General features: G+C 36.7%; 1 long non-coding RNA gene across 1 annotated transcript in view; it reads left to right on the plus strand.

Annotated features, from left to right (window-relative positions):
- LOC110678553 overlaps positions 1 to 22601 on the plus strand; it is a 256206-nt gene that overhangs the window by 227203 nt on the left and 6402 nt on the right. Inside the window, exon 3 of the long non-coding RNA XR_002501730.1 lies at positions 19042 to 20242. This is a non-coding gene — a long non-coding RNA (uncharacterized LOC110678553). The remainder of the gene's footprint in view (positions 1 to 19041; positions 20243 to 22601) is intronic.

Here is a 22601-nt window from a genome sequence, read left to right on the forward strand (position 1 = left end):
TGAAACAACATGTATAAATATTCAAGTTTTCTTCGAAAAAACTATCAAAGTTACCCCGTTTTACGGTACTTAATTTCGAACCATCCAGCGTAGCACGTATCAGCCTTATTAGTTTCACCGTAAAATCATGCTCGGACATTATCTCCCACAGCTCATTTAGTTTCAATCGTACGTTTTCCATGTCTGTCACTCTCTGGCACTCTTAATCTAACCAGTCGTTTCGTCTTCGTCGTTGATCAATGTCATTCACTTCCCGCGCTTAATGGTCAGTCAGGTAGCAGTTGTCAAATTAACGTTGTTATGATTAATTTAGTCGCATAAGATAACAGATAAGTTCGTAATAAAATCAATATACTCGCATTGTTTTCCAGTTTTCATTACATAAAATGTAAACGATACACTTTTGTACGTATAAGGCATTTTGATAATTTTATGGTGCCTGTGTCCGCTTAAATGCGCTTACGCTCTTAGTGACACCTCTAAACCTTTGTAAAAAATGTCCTTGTTTTCATAAGTGATTTTTAGGGACACGATGATAATTTTCATCTTCGTAAATTTTTATAAGGAAAGATCGATTTTTGAAATAAACCCCACCCTAAGCCGTCATGGCTCGTACCGCCGAGCAAAACACCTACCCGCGGAGCAAAAGGGCCGATCAATGAGGTGTGCACAAGCCTCGCTGGGATAAAGGCCCGCTAATGAGACGTGAAAACGGGCAAAAAGCAAACCATCGCCGGATCGACCACAAATGCTTCCTGCTGCTGCCTACTTGTGGGCAATAACTCATCAACATCAAGAGGATATTGGAGAAGTACCAAACTGCCCCACTCACCACGGGCAACTAGTCAGGCGTCGCTTCCATCCTAGGAGGGGGCTTTCGGCCGAAAGCTACGTTTTCCCTGCCGTCACAAATTGAGCTCGAATTGATCGTGGCACGCGCTTTCGCTTGGTTCACCCTCTAAATAATGAAAGAGTGAAACTTTCCTTTGGGGAATTGGTCGTAGCACCGAGAACTGGAATGGAAATTTCATTTGTCAGTTCTATGTTCTGGAAACAGGAAGGTCTTCACAATGTATTCCACCGTACCACAGAGGAGAAATAGAGCAAATTCATGACCAGAATTTTGCATTTCAAACAAATTGATACTTTTTCTCGCTGGCATATTTTGTTGCTACTTTTTGAATCGTAAAAAAACTTTGAGAATATGTGGGGGTTTAAAGATTTTTTCAATGTTTTCCATTGTATTCATATTAATTTTTTAATCAGCATTATTACGAGCTCATTTAAGTTGAAAAATATTTTAGGGTCACCGTTGACCCCAATCACCCCCACGTGGCGTCCGTCAGCGAAAGAGGGGAATGGATTTTCCGGTTTCTTATTGTTATCGACCCAAAGCGGGGAATTTCCCCCTGTAGGTGGGGGAGAAGCAAAAGAATAAGCTCGAATAATAGTATGTAAATGACTTGGAAAAGCAGGAAGCGTGCACTATTCTTCGGGGAGGGACGCCCGGTGAACAATGGCCGTTTCCCGATGGATCGCACAGTTCCGGACCAGCACAGTTGAAGTGCTTTTATGCAGAAAAATCGAGACGTGACAAGGGACGAGTATTGGAGGATATTCTTCTCGAGAGTCAGCATTTTTCGCCCTCCTGTGATGTTGCCATGCTGATGGATAGGGAATTCCAGTGTTTCTTCGAACATTTGAAAGGGCATTGCCCGGAAACCAAAGGGATGGACCGTTCGCATCTGTGATGAAATATCCTAGAGCATCGTGGAAAATATTCACACCCACCGAGAAAAAAAAAACTCGGAAGGAGAGATCAGAGAAACGGCTTTAATCACGCCGAAGGAAATGTTTTTCCTGCCCACCGACTGGCCCATCAACCTAATCACCGCCTGAAGCCCTGGAATAGCTGGACGCACAAAGCGATTTCAATGTTTTGCTTTTTATTTTTTGTTGTCTGAATCGGATCGAAACGCGTTGTTACGCACACCTTTTTTCCGGATCGTCATTAAAGTGTTATTTCATATCAACAATGCTTTCCGTATTTTTTTCTCACAAGCCTTCCGGTCTTTTGTTGAATTGGAGAAAAGCTTCGAATGGCCTCGGGGAATGACTTAATTGCTGCAAACTGTTCGACACCAGCAACGTTATAATTCAGTTGAAATTGGTTTTAGCAATTTAAAAGAATAGCTTTAAATTAGTTTCCACCTCAAAGATGTTCGCTAATCAAAGTATATTTTCTTTGGCAATACGCCTACATCGTGCCTAATGTCGTCACGCTATTGCCAGAACATTTGAACCTGGAGTTAAGTCTTCGTCGGTCTAGGGCGATTCCTTAAATCCTCTTTCGATGTGTGAAGTCTTCCACGAAGTTGATGACCTTTACCTGGTTTCCTGTTGAAAATTATTTTCGCTTTTTTTTCTTACGAAGCTCACAAATATGTATCTTCGTATTACTTGATGTGACACGTTCGAAAACGCCGGGATTTTTTTCCGAATGCCTCTTTTAACGTCCACGCTTCGTATCTGTAGATAGCAAACGGAAGTACCTATAAACGTTCTACATAGGTAGTGCAAATGTTATTTGTATTTGCAAGTAGTGGGACCTCAGCTTACCCGTAAAAGGCCATGTCATCCAAGATTCTTCAACAACGTCAAACACATCAAGCTCTACCCTAACACCAACACCACTAATGCTACCTCTATCTCTGCCCGCAACTATGTACTTGCTCCAATCTATTGAACAATACAGGTTCACACCTTGTTTGCAATCAGCACACTTGATTCCGAACCATCCAGCATTATACGTGTCAGCCCAAATAATTTCGCCAGAATACAATGTTCAGACACTATTGGCTACAGCTCAGCAATTGAATCATTTTGTAATTTTCACAACCGGTTGCAACCTAGTCTATTATTTTTCTTGTGGAAGGGCCGACCATCCAAACAACCGGTTGGCATTTATTCGTTCTCCCTATCTTCAAAACTACTTTGTAGATTGATTTATTAAGCTATTCACTTCCATGCTTGAGAAAATTGATCGGAATCCTTTTTTAAGGTCGCTTATAGCCTTCTTGATCTTTCCCATGTACAGTCGGTCAAAATCTCTTCCGTTATCATCTATGTTCAATCTGTTTATTTAAATAAGTTCAATCCATTTAGAGGTGAGGCAACGTATACCTCAGCATTAGGGCGGTTCAAATTTTATAAAAGTTTGAAAATCCAATCTCCCATATCTTTCTTACCATCCATACCACAAAAATAGTGTTCTGTGAAATTTTCAGCTTTCTGGGTGGTGATTTAAAGGTGGCCCAAAGACAAAGTAGGTTTATATGGGAAATACTATGGAGAAATTTTGAAAAATGTTTCAAACACGTTAGCATTGAAATGAGATTACAAACTTATCATCCCAAAGTAAAAACTCATTCTTCAAACCATAAGAAAGATACTGGCTGAGAAGAGAAATTCAATCTGACGGAGAGGAGACAAGATATTCATGAACTTGGTTGCTACTATTTAGCTTCATATGCGATTATAGCCCTGCAAACATCTACCAAATTAGTAAACAAAAATGGTTCAAAGGGGATTTGTTTCTTCAGCAACATCCCACATTAAATTTTGAAGAATGAGTTTTCACCAGTGGATGATGAGTTTGTACTTATATTATAGTAAAAGCGTGTTTGTAACATTTCTCAATATTTTTCCATAGTAATTTCCATGTAAACCTACTTTGTCTTTGGTCACCTTAAAAATCACCACCGAAAAAGCTGAAACTATCACAGAACACTATTTTTATGGTAAGGATGGTAAGGAACGTATGGGACATTGGATTTTAATACATTTTTTAATTTTGAATCGCCCTACTTAGCATATTAGGGAGTCGATGCCGGTTATGGACCCTTTGCGTATTATGGACCCCCTACAGAAAAACATAAAATTAACACTCAAAGCAACTTTATTCCTATGAAAATCCACCGGGGGAACTTCGATTACATTGTTATTCAGCAGTTTCAGGCAAAACATTTGGTTTAAGACGCAAAAATACAGATATTTCAACAGTTTCGTAAATGAAACCACACAAGAGGGTCCATAATACGCATTTCCAGGTGGGTTCATAATAGGCTCGTCGGCAGCGAGCCGGTTAACATGGGAATCAAATGGAGGGTCCATAATACGCAACGTCAAATTTGTAAACAATCCTATTATGGACCCCGGGAGGGTCCATAATAGGCATTCGGACAACAGTTTTTCAAATGCATATTTCGCTGGAAAAATCGAATGATTTTGTATGTTTCATAGGCGTACTATGAAGTAAAAACATTGAATTTGTTATTAGACTCCACAAAACGTATATGCATCTGAGATATCATTGCGGAAAAGCGTCTAGAATGAATTTCAGCTACTAAGGGGTCCATTACTAGCATTGAAACCCTACCTCTGATACGCATCACAAGATTTTTTTTTTAAAGTTTCATTTGTAGTTTAAGAAACTTATGAAGTTGTATAACACAACTCAAATACAAACCTTCACCCATGTTCACATGTTTGTCGTTATCACCACCTTTATCATTGCTGGGCAAAAGCGTTTTTGTGTCCCTGGCTTCATTTCTGTATCTCTTAACAATTTCAATGAATATGGTCAGTTTCTTGAACGTACAACAGTTTGAGTGCACCCCTAAAACATACAAAAGAGTTTTTTCCATGTCTCTGCGATTACTCGTCTAATTGAAGCTCCATTTGGTGCAGTCGAAAGACAATCAGTTATTCTTAATTACTTTGTAGGTTTATTGACAAAAATGTAAGTAAAAATTTGGTAAACAAAATTAAAAAAATATGTTTGTTAAATACCTTTGAAGTGACATTAACTCATTGCTAGTGAGAGTTTCAATTAGAAGCGTAATCACTTGACTGATGCAAATTTTGAAGTTTTTGCTCCCCTATGCTTAAACGATGTCAATTATGATGAAAATGATTCTCCCAAAATTTGAAATGATTCGGAAGAAATTTGGTTGTGCACACGCTATTTGAAGTTTATATGGAAATTACTATGGGAAAAGCAAATTTTTTGTGTTCACTCCTCTAACTGCTCGTCTTAATAATATATGGAAAAGTAAACACACTCATCTTATTTGAAAACTCCCCAGCTACAACTTTGCCAAAGACCACATTTCGATGGGACGTAAGGATAATTTGTTATCTTTGATAACAAAGTGTAAATCATGCTGAGATGATCATTCAATTACTCTCAGAGCAACACTGATTTTTTGCTGTAGAACATAGTAGCCTGGATTACTTTGATCTATTCTTTCCGCTAGCAGCACCACTATTGCCTGCCGAACAGTTGGTGAAGCATGCTACATGCAAACCAATTTTATGATGATGAATAACAATTTATCCTGAGGTCCAATCAAAAAGTGGTCTTCGGCAAAGTTGTAGCTGGGAGGATTCCACATTAGAAGAATTGGTTCACTTTTCCGTAAAATATCATGACGAAGAGATAGAGGACTGACCACAAAAGATTGGCATTTTCCATAGTAATCTTCATATAAACTTCAAATGGCGTGTGCACAGTCAAATTTCTTCCGAATCACTTCAAACTTTGGGAGGATGCTATTTATCATAATTAAAATCGTTTAAACATAGGGGAGCAAATATTTCAAAATTTGCACCACTCTAGTAATCACAGAGATATGGACAAAATACTTTTGTATGTTTTTAGGGGGTTTAAGTTCACTTTTACACATAAGTGTTTGCATAAATTGACGTGAACACCAGTTAATTGTCATATCAACCACACATTTTCCACTTATCTTCAAAGCGCACGGTTTTACAGCACCTTAATTTTTGATCAATAACGGCGCCGGTCAAGCCCTCACAGTCAGTTGGGATAGGGAGGGAGTATGTGTTGGTAGTGATTGGTCTGAAATATTGTTGATAGAACGTGCAAATGAAAGTCGTAATAGGAGAAAACGCATCGACCTTGCAGTTATCGTTGACCACCATGATTTTCGACAAGTTTTTCCACATATGTTGTAAAAAATACTATTGCGTGACTACTGAAATGTTAATCGAAATGTGGTTGAATCAAATTTTTTAGAAATTGCCTAAATTAACAGAGAAGAAAAGAGAATTCATTGTAAATGTAATTAAAATTGGAGATTATAAATTTTCTAATAAGCAATATTCCTATACAATATCCTTCTTATTTGGTTTATGTTAGATTCGCTAAAACGTGATGATATTTTGATGATATTACATGAATGTTTGAGGGCTTCAAATTAATTATATCCTCAGAAATAGATCAAAGTCTTAGTTTAAACATATTTCGAAATAAAATCAATAAACTTTTTGCGTTTATCGAGGTCAAAGTTTTCTAATCAACTTTTTTTCAAATAGCAATGAGATCCGATTAAAAAACAAGATTAATGAGTAATAATGAGTAAACATGTTGATTAGAAACATTCTTGCGATCACTGGTTAGGTTCTATTCAGTAATGCCGAATTCCGTTAGGCCGAATGTCGTTAGGCCAAAAAGGTCGTTAGGCCGAAAAGATCGTTAGGCTTAAAGGGTCATTATGCCGAAAATGACCGATAGTTCTTATGAATCTAAAAGCCCACAATACCCGCTGTGAAATATAACTAGAAAGAACAGCCTTTGATTAAAAGAAGGAAAAAACATTGATGAATGTGTTAGTCATTTGATTAAATATTATTTCGGCCTAACGACCCTTTCGGCTTAGAGACATTCAGCCTAATGGCCTTCGGCTTAACGACATTCATCCTAACGGCATTCGACCTAACGACCTACATCCCACTGGTTATGCTTGTAGATTTAAAGACCTGTAATCGAGGGAGTTTTTTTATTTATAAATTTCAGTAGTCGTTGAATTTAAATATCTTACATCCTTACTGTATGAGCCTGTATGGGTATAATCCTATTTTTCAAGGTTCTGAAAAATCATTCGTTACATAACCTTTACCTAATTCATAATCTTCAGAAAGTTCACTGGTTATGCTTGTAGATCTGGAATCCTATACTCAAACAAGGTCTTGTATATATTTTGTATAAAACTTGACAGCACATGTTTTCATGAGCTAATATGTGTATACACTACCCGTCATAAATACGGACTCACTGAAATAAGTATTGCAACACTCAGCTGAATATCGAATCACCCTGAAAAGCTTGGCATCACCTCAAAACAGGTAAATTAACATTGCTATATCTCGAGATCCTTACGACTTGCAAAGAAACGATCTTCAGCAAAGTTGTTCAGAGGATCTAGGACATCCGGAAAGCAAATAGTTTAGTTCGCGATAGTGAGCACATAAAATTTAGCATTTCAAAGTAGTTTAACATTAAGTGAATTAAACCTGAATTACTTGAATATTAAGTAAATCAAATCTGAATCACTTGAATATGAAATGAATCAGACATGAACCACTTTAAAATGTGGAAATAAGCTCTGAAGTACTGAGACGTGAATTAAAATAAACCTTAACATTTGAATGACGAGACGAAACAAACCGGAATAATTGTAGTCTGGGTGTATGACACCTGAATCAATTGAATATGAAGTAACTCAGAGACAATTCACTTGAATATGAAGATGAATCTTTAAGTCAGATGAATGAATATGAAACTAATTATCCCTGAAACATTTTAATATAAAGTGAACTAGATCTCTAACCCTTGAATATGAATGAATTGATAGATGTGAATCACTTGAATATGAGCTTATCAAAACTGAAACATTTGAAAATGAAGTGAATCGGACCTGAAACACTTGGATATGAAGTGAATTGGACATGAGTCACTTGGATATGGAGCTAATCTAATCTGAAACACTTGAATAGAAAGTGAATGAGACCTGAATGCCTCAAATTTACTTCAAAAATTAAACATCAATCTCTTCGATATTGAACTAAACAAACCTAAAACACGTACATAAAGTGATTCAAGCATGAACCACTTGAAAATAAAGTGAATCAGCGCTAACCTGCTTGAACATGAAGTCATACCTGAAAAAGTGGAAAATGCACCTGCATTTTAGATGAATCAAACCTGAACCACTTGAATATTAAGTAATTCGTACTTGAAATTGGTGAATATGAAGTGCTTCAGAACTGCAGCACTTGAATATAAAGCGAATCAAACCTGAATCACTTGAATATGTTGCGAATCCGACATGAATCACTTGGATATTAAGCGAATCAAACATAAATCACTAGAAATAAATCCTAAATCTCTTGAATATGAAATCAATCAGACCTGAATCACTTGTACATAAAGTGAATCAAACTTGAAACATTTGAAAATAAAGTGAATCAAGCATGAATCATTTGAACATTATGTGAATCAGACCTGAAACAGTCGAATATGAGTGAATCAGATAAGAATCACTAGGATATGGAGTGAACTGAATCACTTGAATATGAAATGAATCAATCCTGAATCACTTAATAATAAAGTGAATCTGACGTGAAACTTTTGCAGGTATGGAGAGAACAAAACTTGAATCTCTTGAATATAAAATGAATCAATCCTGAGTTACTTGAACATGGAATGAATTCGACATGATTTTTCATGTCAACTCCATATTAAAGTCAAACCTAAATTACTTGAATATAGAGTGAATCAAACCCGAAAGACAGACAACTTCCAAATGCCAAAGGCTTTCTGAACAGCATTCTGGAGATTCTATCTTATCGAATTCATAATGTTTAGGTACAGTCATCCCTTCAGACCCAGAGTAAACTGTTTCCTGGATGCCCTTGAATTTCAGAACAACTTTACCGAAGATTTAAACTTTCTATCTCATATGGCTCAAGAGATAGAATTTGTTTCATATATTTAATTACATATTTATAATAGTGCAACCTAGTGGCAACATTAGGAATCAAGCGGTGTGCTATTCGGATGTCCTTGACATTATGAACAACTTTGCTGAAGATTCGAACTTTCTATCTTTTGTGAATCACAAGCTAGAATTAGTTTAAAATGCTCAATTTTACATGCTCACTGCGCCACCTAGTGGCAAAATCGCGAACCAAACTATTTGCTTTCCGGATGTCCTTGATCCCCTGAACAACTTTGCTGAAGATCGCTTCTTTGCAAGTCGTAAGGATCTCGAAAAATAGCAATGTGAATTTACCTGTTTTGAGGGATGCTAAACTTTTTGGGAGGTGATTCGATATTCAGCTGTGTGTTGCAATACTTATTTTAGTGAGTCCGTATTTATGACGGGTAGTGTAAATGTTTATTTATTTATCAATTTATACATATGCAGGCTTTTTTATTTATTTAATTTTTTATTTATCTTTTTTTTATTGAATCATGAAAACAATTCTCCAGACTGTAGTTTATTCTAAATTTTTATCATATTCTTTAGCATGAGCATGAGCATGAGCATGAGCATAGATGACCGAACAATTCGTAGTTGCTACTCCGTGATTGACCAGAACAATCGTAGTTGCACAGGGAATTTATGAATGGGGCTTGGGATTAGCTTACCATTCTTCAATGTGCACAAATCGAGAGCTCAAATTTTATAAGTCAATAACGGCGCCGGCCACGTCCTTACGGTCATCGGGGAAAGGAAGGAATGTTAGTTATACAGCCGTTGTCACTAGAGACCGAGTATACCTCTGCATCTCCACAGTTGTCATGGAAAGGATATTGGGTTAGTGGGGTAAGGTAAAGATCTGAGAGTTACCAATGGTTGGTGATGCGCTCCATGATATAATCACGTCTAATTGGACTCGCGATATAATTCGATAAACGCATTGTACCCCGAACAAGTGTTTTTCACTCGTCCACGCAAGAGCAAGCGATTCGATCATTAGATCAAACACTACTAACGAACCGCGGCGCTTTTTCATTTCACTATTCGACCGACGCGTGACATGTTTGATCCTGCCCTCGTCACCCGCCCCGCAGGAGTAAGCTTCAAGGTCGAAAGATCAAACAGAACTCTCTAAGTTTTTATCCTATTCTTGAACACAAACAGGTTCTCAATTGTAATCACAAACAACACTTACATTATTAAACCAACGAAAACATTTATCAAATGAAATATTAATCCCGTAGGTTAAGGGAGTTTCGTAGCCTGGAGAATATACCCAGACAACCATAAGTCGCATAATAGTTCACGTAATAACTCGTTTGTTCATACAAATTACATCAAACCCGCAACACACGATGGATGAAATCGTCAAATTGATGGGTTTCCTCGCCTAAAACGCTTTTTCTGAGTTCATTTGTACATTTTGTTTCGTCCCGTACACTCGTACAAAGTAAGTCTAATCAATCCGTAGCAGCTGTCAAATCAACATTTGTTATCATAAGTTAGGTCGCATAGAATAACAGGTTAGGTCGGTAGGAAATTTATACACTCGCATTGTATGCTAGTATTTATCACATATTATATGCACGTATATCGCCTCCACTTTTGTACGTAGCAGACTTTTTCGCGACATCTTATTAAAGTAAAATTTTGCACATTCAAAGCCTCCAGGTGATTTCGTTACATGAAAAATTTAAATTCTCGCTCCAGTTCATTTTTTGGATTGCATTTAGGTCCTATAACTACTGTGCAGAATTTCAGCTCGATAGATAAGATTATATTTTAGCGCAAGCCAGTTTGTATGGGTTTCACTATGGGATAACTTGCTTTTACAAAGAAAAATCGCCAAAGGTCGCCCATTGACCTCTATAAAAATATGAACACAGATCACGATAGATATTTCTACGATGAACAACATTGTTAAAAACCACAAAGCGATCCGATGCTTGTGAAAAAAGCCTTCCTTCGTGCGTCATGCGCTCTCAGCATACGCAGCCAAACAACTAGCTAATTTGCACTTGCATACAGGCAGATGAATATAGAAAGAGGTGAGGAAGAAGACATTTAGTGTGCGTGGCATCCGTGTACGGCACGAAATGTATAACAACTACAAGCGCGCATGCCCCATTGCCCATTGCTCAGTGATGTCATCAGAAAATCACTCTCTTTCTCTCCTTCGGGAAATCTTAAAATAACGGTGCCAGTACCAGTCAACTTTGACAGGAACTGGCACCATTATTTTCAAGTTTCGTTGAAGTGCGAAAAGAGAATTTCGCCGTGAAATGCCTAATAAATGTTTTCATTACAATCATTCTCAGAGATGTCCAAACCGCTGCAACTGCAAGATACTTGCAATATAAAAACGATATGTGAAATATAGTTTTATGACAAAATGTTCTCTGATTTACTTACATGTGATAAAATGTATTTTCTGTAAAGTAAAACAATGCCTTATGAATCACTTTATGTTGAAAAAAACGTTAGTTAAGTGAAAGAACCCAAACTATTAAATCGATTTTTCACCTACTTCGAAAGTCATCTATAGCGGTTATATTATCCCGAACAACAATGCGTACTATTTACCCACTTTTCTCAGCAGAAACGTTAATTCAAAATGAGATTTTAGTACCCTTTTTCGTGTCATTGGACAATACCCTTTATTTGACAATTCAGTACTGATCATAGGAATGGGCAAAAGAAACTTACTTAAAGGTTACTTTCAAATACAAGACGTTTCAAATCAGATTATCTCGAAGCACTTTGACAGCCCCGAGTATGCACCGGTCCTCAACCGATGTAAACAATTACATAGACAAGTCTGTCAGATGAAAAGGCCCATAACAAAGCACATTTTTCTTCTTCCTCTTGGTTCTGGTTGAGGATATCAGCCGAGTATATCATGCGTTTCTAAGGAAGAATGCACGAAGAATGAGAGAGCGAAAAGGTACGACACATGTCGTGCAACAGGGAGTGAACCGCTCTTTTTTCATTAGCACGGTTCATTTCGCTCCTTTTTGCGAGTCGCTGAGCCACTGAACCGTTCAAACGATCCCCCCGATGAGTGATTCAGATCGGATTAGAGTTTCCTAATTTCCTGAAATTTGACTGCCCGGGAAACGAGAAATGAAATTTACATATCAGGAAATTCACAAGAAATTCTAAAAAACATGAAATAAATCATACTTGACTTTTGACGTATTTCATGCATATTATACTTAAAATCCCGTATATTACTGAAAAAAGAGTAAGAATCACTGTCGTAAAAATTCAGCCGAATGATTCCCAATCGGTGCGAAAAAGAATAAACAAGCACGAAGCTTAGATTAGCTATGAGAGCGAATGCGACGAGAAAGAGAGTGGGAGCAACACGCACACACATTGAGGTTCACCCACTGTTGGTGTCATTTCATAATTCAATTTCACCTAGAGGGACTGACATTGAGAATTGAATATAGAAAAGACAAATGAATTTAATATTACTGGTGTAATAAACGGCAATATGATGCCTCCAATTGATGAATCATAACTGTCCTTAAGAAAAAAAATACAACTTTTGCAATTTGGGCATGTTTTTGTGGGGCATTCTAAGGGAAACGAGTTTTTTCACTAGCGAAATTGGATTTGCTGCCAACGAATGTCAGTAGGTGGATGAGAATCAGTTTAGAAAAAGAAATTGAAATTCTGATTGCACGTTCTACCAGATTCGTGAATGTTTTGTCAAAAAAAAAAAAAACATTCACACAAAAAGAAATCAACGATGACGAATCCTACTGAGCGTCGGTGTTGTTGACTGTATATTGAAATATGCAGACACTGGTAAGAACCACACTTTTTTTTTTCTATGTAGTGTATTTATGTTTATCCAGAAATATCTTGGCTTCATTTTGAAGAAGAACCTTTACATCAAAATAATCAAAATGTCCTGCAAAATATTAAAAGTAAAGCTCATTCATAGAATAACGTTAAAATCATAATTGTGCGATAGTTTTTGTATGAATATAGATGGTCAATTTTTATGTGAAATAGAATTTCCCATATAAATATTGGAATCCCTGGAAACAGAAAACTATTTCCCGGGAAACGGGAATCTCAGGAAATCTCCTTTCTCGGGAAATTTTTCCAGGATTGGAAACTCTAGATCGGAAACGTTCACTAAAATGAGCCGTTTTGCTCATCTCCGATTCGAACCCACAACCCTCAGCATAGTCTTGCTGAATAGCTAACCCCTGTACGACTGTTTAGGTCGCTAGTGGTTTTTGTATAACCTTACCAACTGATTGATAAATAGTAAAAACATGATGCTATAGAACAAAAGTTCGTTGACACAGATGTCAATTTTAACAAATTTAGATGTAAAATAGTGAAACATTTTTTTCTAAATCTTTATTAGTATCATTCCAAACATTACATTCATTTCTTATATCTAGGTATTCTGTCTTACTAGACAACACTATCATCCGTATTTGATAAAACAAATCTAAGATTTCATTAACATTTTATTAACAACATATTACATTTGCTGTAGCAGTTCAGATTGTTTACAGGTGAGTTGATTTCACCTGCTTATAAGAGAAAAAAACACGCTTTAAATTTATTTAACCTAACTTTACCTAAATATATAACGCATTTATCGTGGCAATAGAAAATTGTAACGATTTTTGCCTGAAATTATTAATTATTTTATTTGACATTTGTGCCAATGGTTCAACATTGGATATTCTATGTTACTCATTGGTACTATACTAGGGAGGAAGCTTCAGAATCATTTTCAAAATTTTATTCTGAATTCTCTGCAGAGCTTTCTTCCTGGTATTACAACAGCTAGTCCATATTGGTACAGCATACAACATGGCTGGCCTGAAAATTTGAATGAATATCAAAAGCTTGTTCTTAAGACAAAGTTTTGAATTTCTATTAATAAGGGAATAGATATATTTTACATATTTATTACATTTGGCTTGAATGCCCTCAATGTGATTTTTGAAAGATAAATTCTTATCTAGCATGAGCCCTAGATACTTAGCTTCATCTGACCAATTTATTGGAACCCTTCTCATCGTGACAACATGTCTACTTGAAGGTTTCAAATAAAGAGCTTTTGGTTTATGTGGGAATATTATTAGTTGAGTTTTGGAAGCATTAGGAGAAATCTTCCATTTTTGTATGTATGAAGAAAAAATTGCCAAACTTTTTTGCAATCTACTATAGATGACATGCAGACCTCATTGAAATAGTGATACATAATTGAATCGTTCTGGTGGGCTTCGATCCCATGACTCCTAATACGCTAGATTGGGCGCGTTAACCTACTACGCCACAGAACGGGTAACGATTGCGCAGCACTGTCGACATTAAATTTCCAATTCAACACTCCTAAGCCAGCCTACGAACAATAGGGAGAAGCAAAGTTTAAGACAATGTGGGGTCGTGAAAGACTTCGATTTTAGGTAAGCCGACGGCGCTGCCGAATCGTTACCCGTTCTTTGGCATAGTTGGTAAAGGTAAAACATCTCGGGATCTTAAGATGGCCGTCACAATGACGGACTTGTAACCCTACTTGCGTTCTCAATAGCACTAAACTGGAAACGTTCCTGATCTTTTTATTTTAAGCTTTCTGCTAGTATAAGGTACACCGGGGCAAGATGAAATGTGAAATTTTGAATATGATGCCAATTAATATTTGCGGGTTGTTCTTCCTTAAAAGTTTGTTCCATCTGTTAACTTAATGTTGTTGTAAATATTTTTTCCATCATAATAAAATTTCACTATGATACCTTGCCATTTCATCTTACCCCAGCCGTTTCAACTTGCCTCGGTGTACCTTACAAAGCCAACATAAAAAGTGCACTGCTTTTGGATGCTTCCTTCGCGAGATTAGTGCCGTTGGAGTTTTAGTGCAATCGTAGAAATAAGATTCCAAACTGTTTCACTTGAACGCTAGCGTAGTGGGATTTTTTCTTCAATGTTGTTAAACTCACAACATGTAATAATTGCTTGGTATAATATGAACCAATGTCCCAAGTAACATTAGAAGCATAAGGACAAATTTTTTTCGATTGGTATATACTTGTGAGTGATTTGGCCATGTCTTATTCCTTTCAAATGTTTGTTGGTCTCTGAAAGGTCACTCGTTACACTACAATCTGATTTTCTGTACTCCATGTAGATCTTGGATAAATTTAAACAGTCGTCAAACTTAAATAAAAAAAGAACAAGTATAATTATGTAAGTATCGACCTTGTTCAAATTCCTTTATCTGGTGTCTGATTACATTGATTACTAGGCTCAATAAAGTTCTTGTTTAATCTCAATCGATCATTTAATTTAAAATTTGACAGAATATTGATCATAGACCATAGAGATATCACTGGTCACGCTAAAAGATTTGAAGGCCTGGTTCGCAGGAAGCTCATGGCTGACCTAGACTACCAAAACAAAATTGCTTTAAGCGGCCATAGCTTCATCAAACAAGTCTCAATTCGTCCCCTTGATGCTACAACTAGATAACTCGAAATTTGAAATTTTTGACTTCGATATGTCAAAACATTTTTCTTAATTAGATCTGCAAAATATCCACAGGTCTTAAGCGTGTGATTCAAAATACACAAGTTAAAGATTATTTTTAAATCATAATCACTGCGATTAACCATCACCTTGTTAAACGGTCATACTTTCAAAGTTGCACATCTCAAAATTTTGATTTTCGAGTTATCTAGTTGTAGCATTAAGGGGACGAATTGTAGTCTTCGACATTTTATACAAAATAAATTCTGAGAATGAATTTCGAGGACGAGAATTCCATTTATGTAGTAATTCTATTTACGAAGAATTCCATTCACGTACCCCGACCCATTACGTAAATTGGAGTTTCGCTGTATTCTCCATGAATTGTCCCATTATAGTTTTGCATCGGAGCGAAAAATATACCTATATGATTTCAGAGGCGCGTCCACGTTCGGAACCATGGGTAGGACATACGTTAGCATTTTTTTTTGTGAAGTGAAGCTTAGAAAAACTTTAACCCTGGGCTGGAAATTGAAAGTTACTATATTTGAGCGGCTCAAGCACAAAGCGGTTAAAGTGACATTTCGCTCGTTTTGATATCAGTTGAGTTAAGTTGAGGAAATTCTTCTGTTTACAAGCGTTCTAACGATATTTTCAGGTGACTTTTCCACTCAAAAAAAAAGGATAATTTTTGGAAGACTGTTTTTTTGGTTCCCACACAATTTTTATTGAATGAAAAATTTCTGAAAAAACTAAAAGGTAAATTATCATAAAACTGGGTTTTTGTCACAGACATTATTTTGCTTCTAACCCCTTAATTTCATGTCAGCTGATAGCGACTGAGTGCCTTAAAAATAGGAAATAGAAGACCTCTTGCCAAAAGGAGATATAAGAGAAATCAAAAAGAGTGCGAAAAGAGATCAAACAGAAATCAAGAAAACAAAATTAAACCTAATAGAAGCAAGTAGATAAAAGTTTGGCTCTTCATAGCATCTGAGCAGGCATTTCTCTAATAACCTGGATTTTGGAACAGAAATGTAATTTCCCTATAAAATGTTGCAGAGATCATCTGAATTCTTCCAATTCTTCGAGAAATTTTTCAAGAAAGTCATAACTTGGTGGGCTTCGTAGCCGTGCGGTTAGTGTCACCGAGGCATTTAGCCGCATCGTGCTAGGGAGTGTGGGTTCGATTCCCGCCTCAGGCCGGCAAACTTTTCGTGAGGACTGTTTTCCGACTGTGCCACTGGGCGTTGCATGCTAGTCCGTTGTCTAGTGTGGTGCTTCCTTCAAAGGGCATAAATGCCCACTGGAATCATTAACGTGTCAGTGTCTTTAAAAAAAAAAAAAACTTCTCCAAGATTTTATCCAGTAATTTATACATTTATAAAAATATCTTGTATAGTAACCTCTGATAAAACTTGGGTAAGTTTTGAAAACACCCTTGATGGACAAGCATCTCTGGAATAACTCCTGGACTCTTAAATAAATTTTAGAAGGTTTCCCAGATAATTTTCTAAGATAATAAAAAAAAAACAATCGAGTCTTGGGATCGTATTCTGCAGGGTTTTCTAAAGAAATTTCTGGAAAGAACATTGGACGGAAACGGTATATAAATTTGTAGAATTATCGGAGGAATTATTGTAAAAATTGCCGTAGTATGAACGTGTGAACACTTAAATGAACTTTTGTAGATTTCATGTGAATTTTTCGAGAATTTTTTTTAAGATATGTTTGGTAAAACTGTGGTAGTAATACTTGGATGAAATACTGAAAATAAATCTTAGAAAAAAAAAAAGATTTGTTCGAAGAACCTCTCAAGGAATTTTGGATTTCAGGAAGGAATCATGTATGATTTCTTGAAGAAATCCACATGAACAGGTGGAGAAAATCTTGCAGGATTTCTTGAAGACTAACAAATGGATAATTCGGTTGAAGGATTAGTTAAAAATATCTGGAGGAAATTCTAGGAGAGTTTTGGAAAAAAAATCACAGTAATACCTGAGGAAATCACTGAAGGTAGTAGCTTCGGATTTTTTAGAACTTTGTAGAGCAAATTCTTAGGAAACTTTTCGAAGCATCCTTAGAAAAATCATTGAAAGAATTTCTGGGAGAAATGGTAGAGAAATCTCTAGAAAAACTTCTGAAGAGAACCCTGCGGAAGACCTTGAAAGAATTTGAAATAAAATCTCTATGATAATTCCTGAAGCTTTTCTGGAAATCCGAGACGAAGTTTTGAAGAGCTTGTTGAACCCGTTATAGTCTCTGAAAGTTTCTTTGTAGCCTGTACAATTCTGCATCAGGATTCAATGCAAGCATAATAAGGACAAAGAAAGACTTTAGATACCATTTTGGTTGAAATAGATACTCTGAAGATCTTCAGTTAAAAGTAAAGACTTCTTGCCTCTACTACTAGTGTGGTTGTTCTAATTTTCTCATTTATTTATAGATAACAAACTGATAAACAGCAAAAATTCTGCGAATTTTAGTAGTTGTTTTTTTTTTCTTTGCACCTTAGAGACCCGGCTATTCGCAAAAGTTTTCAGGAGGAACTTGAAAGATGCTTGAAAAATGCTTCATCACGCAGAAACTCTAACAAACTTTCGCTGGTATTTCTCAAACATTCTGCAAAAAAAAAATCTTTCGAAAAATCGTCATAATCTGCTCTAAATATGTTTATGCATGATGCTACAAAATATCAGTAGGAATTTGATCAAATAATTTTTGAGGAATTAACTAAGAATAACTTCCAGATTTTTTTATGAATTTTGCAGAAATTCTGAATCAACCAAGATCTTCTAGACAGTGTGCTGTAGGAGTTCTATAGGAATTGCTCTGAAAATCGCCAATAGATTTAGCAATGCTTTGATAGATTATATTAAGAGAGATCATACTTTCAGAAATCGCAAGCACCATGACACTCGTGCGTGTTGTTTATAACACGATGCGACTGGTATTGGATTAACCCATTACTTTATCCAAATATTCTTCAATAATTTTCTGATAATTATCTATTGATGTTCCACAAACTTCTCAAACATTACTTCCAGGATTTTTTACGACAATTTGTCTCAGAACATACAGGGTTGGCCATAGATATACTTGTGAAACCATTTATTGATTAATTCAGAAATGGCATAGAAGATTGCTCTATCTGTTTCTATTACGGTACCATCTGATCAGTTGAGAAAATCAGGACATTTCATGTTTTTTAGGAAAAATGCTCAAAACCCACCGGATTTGTTAAACAATTTCAGCTGAAAAAAAAAAACAATGAAAAACCTCACGACGTTGATCTTGTTATTTTTTTTTTGTTTTGTTAAATCGTGGGTAGGACAAACCTTTGACTGTCCTACCCATATGTTTTCGTGCGTAGTACATGTCCTACCTGTCCAACCCACTTTCCGCGCCACTGATGATTTTTTTAAAAGCTAATTCAACGATAACGGGCATTAACGCAAAAACCTTCTCGACAAATATTTTGAAATGACAAATGAATCGATAGAATTCATGAAAACAATACAATCAGTGCATAATTTTATATCCCACGCCATCATGCAATTCGTTGGAATTTTGATTGGATCTTATCATACTTGGCATCTTCCCTACACAAAATAAAAAACATCCTTCCCAACAAAACAAACTAATCGATTTCTTTTTATTTCCACCCCCCACCAATCTCTCGTTGCAGCTTAATCCAATTAAATCGCACTGAACCTCCCACTCGTATCGGCGGCAGCAATCCGTTTTTTCCGGAACAACAAGGCACCGATTTCTTCGCTCACGAGTTGCAATCATCACCTGGCATCATCATTATCATCCTCCTCCGCCCGGGGAAGCAGCATTTGATTCGACCACACCCCGATAGACCAATAGGTCCACCTGAACGCGACTCACCTTGTTAAGCGCAGCACTACTACGGAATACAGTCAGACAACGTCCATTTTCGAGCTTGTTTATGGGACTAATAAATGGAATCCGTTGTCTAGCTGCTGCTGCTGATGCTGTCGCTGCAGATGTTGCCGCTTTTTCCCAGTCCATGTCCAGGACTTCAGCAGCAATAGTGTCCAGATTCTTTATTGGCGCTCGTTAAGTGGACATAAACAGCGGAGCTTTCGAAAACGGTGGACACAGGGAGCGACGAAGGTTGGAATCCCAATAATGAAGTGGCACCGGTTCTATCGAAGGTCCTACTCCTAGATTGGAACACTTCAGACTGGTATCGAATAAACGGATGGAATAGAGTGGCCTGGGAAAAGTAGAACGAGAAACGCTGCAATGGGTTAGGACACCGAAATGGGTGGAATGCAATCTAGTCGGGACACTCCGGATGTGTACTGGCAGCCGTCGTTATTTCGCAATTATGTGCAAGCCATTGCGATAAATTCTCCGCTTCTTTTGCACTTCTCACAGTTGTAGTCAATATAGTATTGAGTAAGTAGAGTACATTCGAGGGAAATGGAAGAAACGCCAAATCAACATTAGTCTAGAAGAGCGAACGGAACAAATAGCTGCAAAACGGGGCCATCGAAACAGTCCTTCGTGACACATCGTTCTTAAATAAAAAAGAAAAAAATTCGGAAAAACAATTTAGAATAACACTTTGAACCGAGAAAACCTGACTGACGTGCACCGAAACCACCCACCCCCTCGTAGAATCATGACCAAAAAACGATTTCCGAGAAAATGAGCAAACGGAAAAAGAAAAACTTTTCCCGCCTTCTGCGATCCCATTCCATCCAAGTGAGCCGGAACGAAACATAACCCGCAAAGATCCAAGAGTGCTTTGAAAAGTGCAATCGAACGGTGAAAGACTGGCTGGGAAAGGGACTACTAGGTATAGTTTCTGCGAGAGGGAGTAAAAAGGGCGCGGTTGGTAACCCTAGAGTTGAGTGAGTGCAGTGAAAAGCTTCGGTGCCGCCCACACACAGCCCGTTGAGCTGCAAAACTGAAGTAATAAAATCGCGGTGTGTCTGAAATTGTTATCAACGGTAAAAAAAAACCTTCGATTGTGCTCCAACCATCACCGTAGGTATCTGAGCATCAATTTCGGAAAATTTGAAATGTTTCATAGAGGGGAATCAACGTAATATTGAATTTAAGATTTAGGGCAATTGACAATAAACAATTTTTGAAAATTCTCATGTTGTATACAAGCGACACGAATGCACCCTTAATACACAAAACAAATATTCACAAGAACGTGAGCTAAATGAACAAAAAACAACAACCATGCACAAACAAATAAAATAATATTACTTCTTACTTGATGAACCAAAATTCGCGACGATAAATTTACGTTGAATGGATGATTTTTCTTCACTGGGCTCGATCCTGGGCCAATCGCTTCTAGTCTCCCTGAACGTTCAGTGTCCTCAGGTCCTCCTGAACTGTAAGAAACCAGCGTGTGTGTAACCAACCACGAGGTCAACGATCTCATGCGAGTTCCCTGTTGAATATTACAGTTGACTCTCCATAACTCGATATTGAAAGGACCATCGACTCATAGAATTATCGAGTTATAGAACATACCGACACAAAAAATCCTAAAATCAAAGGATCAATTTTTTGTATTTCTAATACTTTTATGTTCACTTTTGAACGAAAGCAATATTATTTAGTTGAAAGTATTTAAAAAAATATATTTTTCGCATACTCTGAGATAACGCCCTAAAAGCCATTGGTAGCCACGTGTGTAGCTCGTTGTTTCTGAGCACAATGAACAATAAGCATCCAAACCAACATCACGGGCAGGTAGATAATGATCCTTTCTTTCCCATAGCGTTGTTAAATTACATGAAAATCCATTCAAATGCTCAGAAACAACGATCTACACACATGGTTACCAATGGCTTTTGGGGCGAGATCAGAAGTTATGCAAGATTTGAAAACTTTTTTTCAGAATGATCGAGAAATCGCTTTTTTTCACTGAAAATCAATATTGTTATTTTCATGCTTTTTCAAGTTTAATTACAACTTGCATGTTTTTATTCACTTCCAAACCAGAAGTAGTCCATGTTTCCCTGTAAAAAAGGATTTTTAGATGGATATCGAGTTATGGAGATAAATTTCCCTCACACGTGACATCGACTAGTGAAGACATCGAGTTATAGAAATACCGACTTATGGAGAGCATGATGTATGGGAATTTGAAGGGACCGAAAAATCCACCGAGTTATAGAGTATATCGAGTTATAGAATATCAAGTTATGGAGAGTCGACTGTATTTTTAAATCTACCGAACATGCAACGTACTTCCTTTCAACACGGACTTTTACTACATACCTAGGTGTAGCAGTGTAATGTAATGATGTTTGTTTTCCGTTTTCATCCCCGCCTATGATAAAAGAATTTTGGGATTTTAGCCTGAAATCTGGATCCTCTATGAAGATCTCGAGCTTATAGCAATTATCATAAAATTTCTAGACTATGATTCATGGAATTTAAATAGGAATAAAGAGAATTAAAAGATTAAAGAAATTAAGTTTAAGTTTTTGAAAAGAATTAAATATTAAAGATCTAAGTTTTGTACCTCTTAATGCCACCCTAGGAAAAAAATATCAAATTTTATAAAAGCAAAATAAGTTTTTAGCCTCCAAGATTCTTTGTGAACAGCATTTAGATTTCTAATTTTGGTGGTATTACGGTATTATAAACATGCTCCAGATATTCTGGCAGTCTCCTTGAAGTTCTCTGATTTCAAAACTAGTTTTTATAATAACGGTTGAATTGTGGTGATTCCTTGGATTTCTGGTAGATCAAAAAATTCTGACCGTTATTTTTTTTTTTGTTATTTGGGTAAAAAAGATTTAATTAAAGTAAGACCCGGGTTTTTTGTGGGATTCTTGTAGTTCCTGTAATTCTACTGAATAGTTAAATCTTTCAAAGGGAATATTTCAGATTTTGTGACAGCCTTTAAGGCGCCGGTGAGTATCCTGGATTTGGACAGAATCCTGGAATTGGTTCTCATGCGAATAGAAGGGACTCCTGGTGGTAATACTTGGAATTTGGTAAAAATCTGCTCTGATTTGCTCAGGATCCTAATGAAATTCTGAATATTCTCACTTATATCCCAACGACTCCTATCGAAATCTCGAAGACTTCTGCCGATATTCAAAAGATTCTTACTAGACTCACCAATTTCCTTCATATTCTGAATCCCAAAGATAATTGAGATTAAAAAAAAAATAATTTTACTAAAATTACAAAATTGCCATCAGAATTACAAACACTGTTAAAGATTATGAAGAA

This window comes from Aedes aegypti, chromosome 3 (genome assembly GCF_002204515.2).
Source record: "Aedes aegypti strain LVP_AGWG chromosome 3, AaegL5.0 Primary Assembly, whole genome shotgun sequence".
NCBI lineage: Eukaryota > Metazoa > Arthropoda > Insecta > Diptera > Culicidae > Aedes > Aedes aegypti.